Source organism: Vicia villosa, linkage group LG1, assembly GCF_029867415.1.
Source record: "Vicia villosa cultivar HV-30 ecotype Madison, WI linkage group LG1, Vvil1.0, whole genome shotgun sequence".
In the NCBI taxonomy this organism is placed as follows: Eukaryota; Viridiplantae; Streptophyta; class Magnoliopsida; order Fabales; family Fabaceae; genus Vicia; species Vicia villosa.
The window spans coordinates 58,914,684-58,921,479 of record NC_081180.1 but is presented as its reverse complement, the minus strand read 5'-3'; positions in this window follow the sequence as shown (position 1 = coordinate 58,921,479).

Genomic DNA, 6,796 nt, shown 5'->3' with positions numbered 1-6,796 from the left:
ATGGTTGTACTCGTCTCATCTACACGGATCCAATAGTACCTGCAATTTCTTAAAATTCGTTCTAAACTAGAAATCCCTCATTCAAGCTTTCTAACCCTAATCATGGCAATTTCTTCATTCAAGCGAATAAAAGCAATTAAATCTCCAGAATCACTCATAACATCACGTAAAACACAAATATATAATCAAAATTTATTTATGATGCATGGAAGGATGTAATTGAGATTAAAATTTTTTGGGCAAAGCGTGAGGTATTGGTGATGATTCTGAGAGTATGAGACCTTGATGATGATCCAGGTAGCTTCAGTGAACACTAAGGAAAGTGATTCAATCCTCCAAATGCCCTGAATTCGACTGCAAGTTAGAAAACGGTCTTGACTTTTCTTGAGTTTTTTTAAGGGATGGTTAGGGTTCTTGGAGGCTATAATTTTTTATCCTTATGATCTGCACAACTTATGTACTTATAATAGAACAATTTAGGTTAACAAACTTGGACAAAATCTCTTTGAATCAATCATTGGAAACTTGATTGAAATTTGGTTTCTACACTTTCCAGTTTTGCTCAATTTTCACTCCAATCTCACCAATCTAATTTGCACAAAATTGAGTGGAAAATATGATATTTATTTGATTGGATGTGATTGGAAATCAAAACCAAATCAAATCTCTTTCATAATTCCTTGATTATTTGATTTTTAAACATATTTTAATGAATAAAAATTCAAATAAAATCAAATATTCATCACAAATTCGTGGCCTTTGGATTGGATCTCTTTAATGACTTGGGGAACAAGATTGGATCACAAAAGATTGGGCCTCTTTGCAAAAAAATCCATTTTGACCCTTAATTGCTTCATGTATTTTACCAAAAATTGACCAACTTTGACAAAGCATATCTCCCTCAATTTTTAAGGTATTGTAATACGGTGGGAGAACTGACTTTAAAGAAATGTTGCGGATAGCAAGAGTCGCCACCGACTTTTATTTTATCCAATTTATAGAAAGGCTAAAAGAACAAAAATATACCTTTTAAAAAGATTTTGAGTTCGGGGGGTAGGTTATACAAAGGGAAGGTGTAAGCACCCTTTGTATCCATGGCTATCCATGGGCTCTTAATTGCTTAGCTCACTTTTTTTTTCAAAAATGTTTGAAGTGTAGAAAGAGAATAGTAAAAGACTTTGTTTAAGGACTTTAGCTTGTAAATAAGTGTAGCCTTGTTTGAAAGTATTTGAAAAGAGAATGTGAAAAAGATTTTGAATTTAGAGCAAGCAATTAGTAGCAACTACCCTAAGTTTTAAAATTGTTCTTTTAGACTTTAATGGGAAAGGGCTACCCATACCATAAAGAGGGAAGGTAGTCCTTTCATTGGATTTGAAAAGGGTCATCGAGATTATCGTTCGCCGCAGACTGTCCCGGCCATAAAAAGGGCAAGTAATCTAGGGAAGGATAGAATAGTCATTTAGGCAACAGGCGAGGATACCTTAGCAATGGGACAATCATCATTTACCGAGGCAACTTCGAGGGACAAAATTGATGATGATAATGAACTGAGGGCAATATTTGTTTTGCTTAGGTATCTTCGAAATCGAGAGACTTGACTATTTGATCGTAATAATAAAAAGGCAACTGGCAACAAGGTAACAAAAATAGGTTACCCTAACGGTGTATGTGTGTCATAATCAGGTGATTCAATTCAGTTATATTATCTTGTAATTATTGAGCTATGTTAATTGACAGGCTTGCACTCCCTAGGATTACTAACCACGCAGTTAAAAAATAAAGGCAGAATTTAAAAGTCCTACGCTATTACAATAAACACCTGTGGGCAGAAAAAATAAAAGCGGAAAAGAAAATCTAACCCTATTACAATAAACACCTGCAGAGAAATATAGGCAAAATAATATAAACCCTAAGCTATTACAAGGCTTTGGGGCAGATACAAAACAGAGGAAGAATTAGGCGCGAAAATAAAACCTTACAAATTAATACCAGCCACAAGGGCAAACACAAGGCAGATAAAATAAGGCAAAATTAAAATTAAAATTAAAATTAAAAGGAAAAAAGGTTTTTTTTTTGAAATGTTCAGGGCAAGCCCTGATTTTTAGGGAATGAGATTTTATGAGAAAAATTGACACTAGGTTAATGGACGACACCTACCTAAGACCCCTATGGTTACCTAGGGTTTTAACTGAATCAAGGCTAGACAAACCCTAAAAATTAACTATTGGTTTTTAACATAATTAATTTTGAAATCGACTAATCCTGATTAAATTATTTTATTAACCCTAATTTAATTATCCTAAATTAATTATAATTATTTAACCTATATTAATTAATTAAATCAATTAACCCTAAATTAATTATCTAACTAAACTAATTACTTAAATTAATTAATTAAATCAAGGTTAATTATCTAATTATTCAAACTAAATTAATTATCTAAATTAAATTAATAATAAAAAAATATTATTAGTTTTATAGAAAAATAAAGGTTAAGTTGAAAAAGTAATTAATTAAAAAAATTTAATTAAAAGAAAATAAGAAAACAAATAAAATCAAATAAGAAAAATAAATTAAAAAAATTATTAAAAACCTGGCGAGGAATCCAGTGTGGTGAGGTGAGGGAGGTTTATGATGGGGCTGCGCATCCAAAGACGTTGGATCAATCCAGAAGGCAATCGGACGGCTGAGAAGGTACAGAAACATGGTATTTGCGTAGGTCTTAACGCACCAAATTCAAAAGCTCCCCCCACACACGCGCGCGCTTTCTTCATTTGAATGGGCAAGTGAGGCGGAGACACGTCGTCGTCTCCTACCTTCATCTGTTGGCTTAGGTCTGCAACAGTTTTACCTACGGACGCAGTGTGTAGCCATAGCCCTGCAACTTACGAATAGCACCAATACACAAAATAAATTTTTCGCGAGACCATGGATCGATTGCATTCATCCTTCTGAACACGATGATGGTCTTAATTAGTTCTAATTTTACCTGTAATACAAAGCCCTAATTTGGAACTAAAAAACCTAACAATGGTGGAACTCGAGTCTTGCACATAAATCTTAATCAAACAATCCAGAAACATTGTATGCATCAATATGAACACAAATATGTAACTTAATCATGTTAAAGATGCTTAAATAATTGAGATCGACTAAAAGAAGAAGAGCACAAACCGTGACCTACCGAGGACTATTCTTGGCGCTTCAAGGCTTGATAAGTATTGAGAAATGTTCAGGGATGCTCCAGGAACACGTTTGTATCTTCAAAACTCTTTGAATTAACCTTGAACTCCAGGAACAATTTGATTTTTTCTTGGATTTTAGTGAACTCGGTTAGGGTTTCTTGGAGGCAGCAACTCGTGCGCAAGGGGTCTACAATTGCTCACTATTTATCATAGAATGAATTAGGTTAACAAAATTGAAGAAAAACCATTTGAATCTTTGATTGGAAGTTATGAAAATTTGATTGGAATTTGGTTCATGATCTTTCTAATTTTGTCCAAAATTTGATTCAATCAATCCAAATCAAATGTGCACGAAATTTGATTGGCAATATGAGTTAAATAATGATTCAATTTGATTCCCATATGCTTTCAAATCAAATATTTGATTTTCCATAAGTTATATGAATTAATCATGATTTTTAATTGACTAATAATTCATAAAAAATCAAATAAAAATCAAAATGGGTACAATGTTTCATTTTGGATGAAGATTAGGCCAAGAAAGATTAGGCCAATAAAAATCAAATAAAAATCAAAATGGGAGTCTTGGATAACTTGTGGATGAAGATTAGGCCAAGAAAGATTGGGTTTCTTTGCAAAAAGATTAATTTTGGAGCCTTTTATTTCACATTTTTTCCCTTAAAATGGTCCAACTTTGACAATGCATATCTCCCTCAATTTTTAAGATATGGAGGAGTTCTAGGAATTTTTGGAAACCTCAATATGTTCTCTACAAGCCACTTTGGAACCTTTTTTTCATTTGGAGATTTTATCTTGATGATATGGGCTTTGACAAAAAAACTGCTTTTGGTTGACTTTCAAAAAGACCTATAATCTTTAGATCCATATCTCTCAAATGAAGTATTTTTAGACTTGGCATGTGAGATACAAAGTTGTAAAGAATTCAATTTCCTTTAAAATGAGCTTTGGATGGAAAATTTCTGAAGTTCCATGTGAAAGTTATGGCTGGTCAAATTTCAATTGACTTTTAGGTCAAAGACCCTAATTTCGAAACTTTAAGTTTTTATTGATTTCTGAACTTTCCTTGATGAATCATGATCAATCCTTGATCAAATGATGAATGATACTTCAAAATGAGGATGTTTCCCAAAAATCAGGAATTTTGACTGTACTTTGACCACAGTTGACTTTTAGGTCCAACTAGTCGACTATTGATTATCTGAGCAATTGACTGAGCAATCTTTGGAATTGAAGCTTGAACTTTGTCGTAGAGATAGTTTGAAACATCATAAGTCATATGAAAACCTTTGGAGACTTTGATTCATCAATTTTCTTAAAGGAATGCAAAACCCTAGTTCAGGAGGTCTTTGATTAGGATAGTGTGCCTTAGGTTAACCCATGAGCCTTGAATCATTGTATGAGTTTGAAAGTGAAATGAGATAGGCAAATTTTGGGGTATGACAGGTATGGAAGTGTTCTATGAATTTTTTGGAAAGCCCAAGATGTCTTCTACAAGCCACTTTAGAACCTCTTCTGCATTTGGAGATTTTATCTTGATGATACTTGCTTTGACAAAAAACAGCTTTTGGTTGACTTTCAAAAGGACCTGTAATGTTTTGGCTCATATCTCTCATATGAAGCACTTTTGGCCTCATCTTTAGAGATAAAAAGTTGTAGAGAGTTCAATTTCCTCCAAAATGAGCTTTGGTTGGGAAATTTCTGATGAACCATGTGAAAGTTATGGCTGGTTAAAGTTCAATTGACTTTTAGGTCAAAAACCCTAATTTAGAAACTTTGAGTTTTGTTGATTTCTGAAATTTTCTTGATAATTCATGATCAACCCTTGATCAAATGATGAATATAACTTAAAAATATTAATGTTGACCAAAAATCAGGAGTTTTGACTATACGATGACCATAGTTGATTTTTAGGTCAAACTAGTCGACTGTTGACTTTCTAAGCATTTGACTGAGCAATTTTGTGAACTGAGACTTGAAACTTGTCATGGAGATGATTTGGATCATACGAGGTCATATGAAGCTCATTTGAGACCTCGATTCATTCATCTTCTTTAAGAAATCCAAAACCCTAGCTTGAAAGTCCTTGATTATGAGGGAAGTGTGTATAATCAGTCCTTGAGATGTCTTGAGCTATCAACTATTATCTAAGCTTGAATATTGGAATATGGAGGGCAAATTTTGGGGTATAACAACCACCATGTCAAAACAAAAAATAGGTGACTACCACTTCAAGAAAATCCAATTAGTTCTTGAACCTTAATCTTTACCCTTACACCTTCAAAATTCTCTTGGAAATTGAATATGGGTGTCGAATTGACTGAACGTAGAAATAGAGATCATCAGAAGGAGAAGGGGGTGGGTTAAAATTAAAAATGTAAGCCTTATATCCTTTTTTTCAAAATCCGTGAACTACGCCATGTTACAACCATCAAAAGACCTAATTGAAGCAAGGTTTATTTTGAAAGCATACTATATCAAAATTACGTTAACCTGACTCCAAAGATATTTGTTACTAATCTCTATTATTACTATGCTTTTGAATTACCATTTTCATACTTTGAGTGTCTAGATCAAAATTGCATTCTGATCATTAACACATTCATTGTACTTAACAATATAATCTCAATAACAACTTTGATTTCAAAATTTGCATGAGCATTGCAATAAAATTACCATTTTAAAGGAGCAATTTTCTCTACAAATCAACACTTAGCACCAAGGAAGTTCGAGCAATATATAATCATTTAGGGTACTTAATCATTTGTATGTGGTCCCATCAGGGGCAAATCACTTCAAGAATCAGTCTGAACAGTGGAAAATGCGCAAAGGCAAACCATCTCAAATTCATATTACAATGAGCTGTTTCAAAACTCGTATTGTGGCAAATTTTTTCAAAGACTAAACAGACCATGGGGCAGGATAAACCATCTCAAATTCATTCTTGCCGACTGGCTTGTGTGTCGGTCAGAATCTAAAGGTAGAAGTGGATTGAACACTAGAATGCCCTGAAATTTGCACTCGCCTGGTGCGGGAAACAATGCTGTTTAATTATCTGGATGGGCTTAAGGATGCCATCTGTTGAATAATTGGAATTTTGTCGGGGATGGGCTTAAAGATGCCATCCAGGTGTTTACAGAATGTTGTCAGAATGAATCTCTGTCTAGATTGTATCTGATAGGTATATTGAAGGGTGTCAGGATGAGCCATATACTAGGCCATGTACATGTTAGGAATATTAGAACGAGCCGTCCATTAGGCTATATTTAGAGAGTGCCATCCATTAGGTTGTGTTAGTATGAGTCATCCACTAGGTTGTACCAGAGCGCGCTGTCCATTAGGCTATAGAGAGAGCCAGCCGTCCATTAGGCTGTATTAGAAAGAGTCATACATTAGGCTATATTAGGCGACTCATTCATCAGGCTATCTCATAAGGGGCCATACATTAGGCGAGCCATACATTTAGGCTATACCAGAAGAGGCCATACATTAGGCAAGCCATTCATTAGGCTATCTCATAAGGGGTCATTCATTAGGCGAGCCATACATTAGGCTATATCAGAAGAGGCCATACATTAGGCGAGCCATTCATT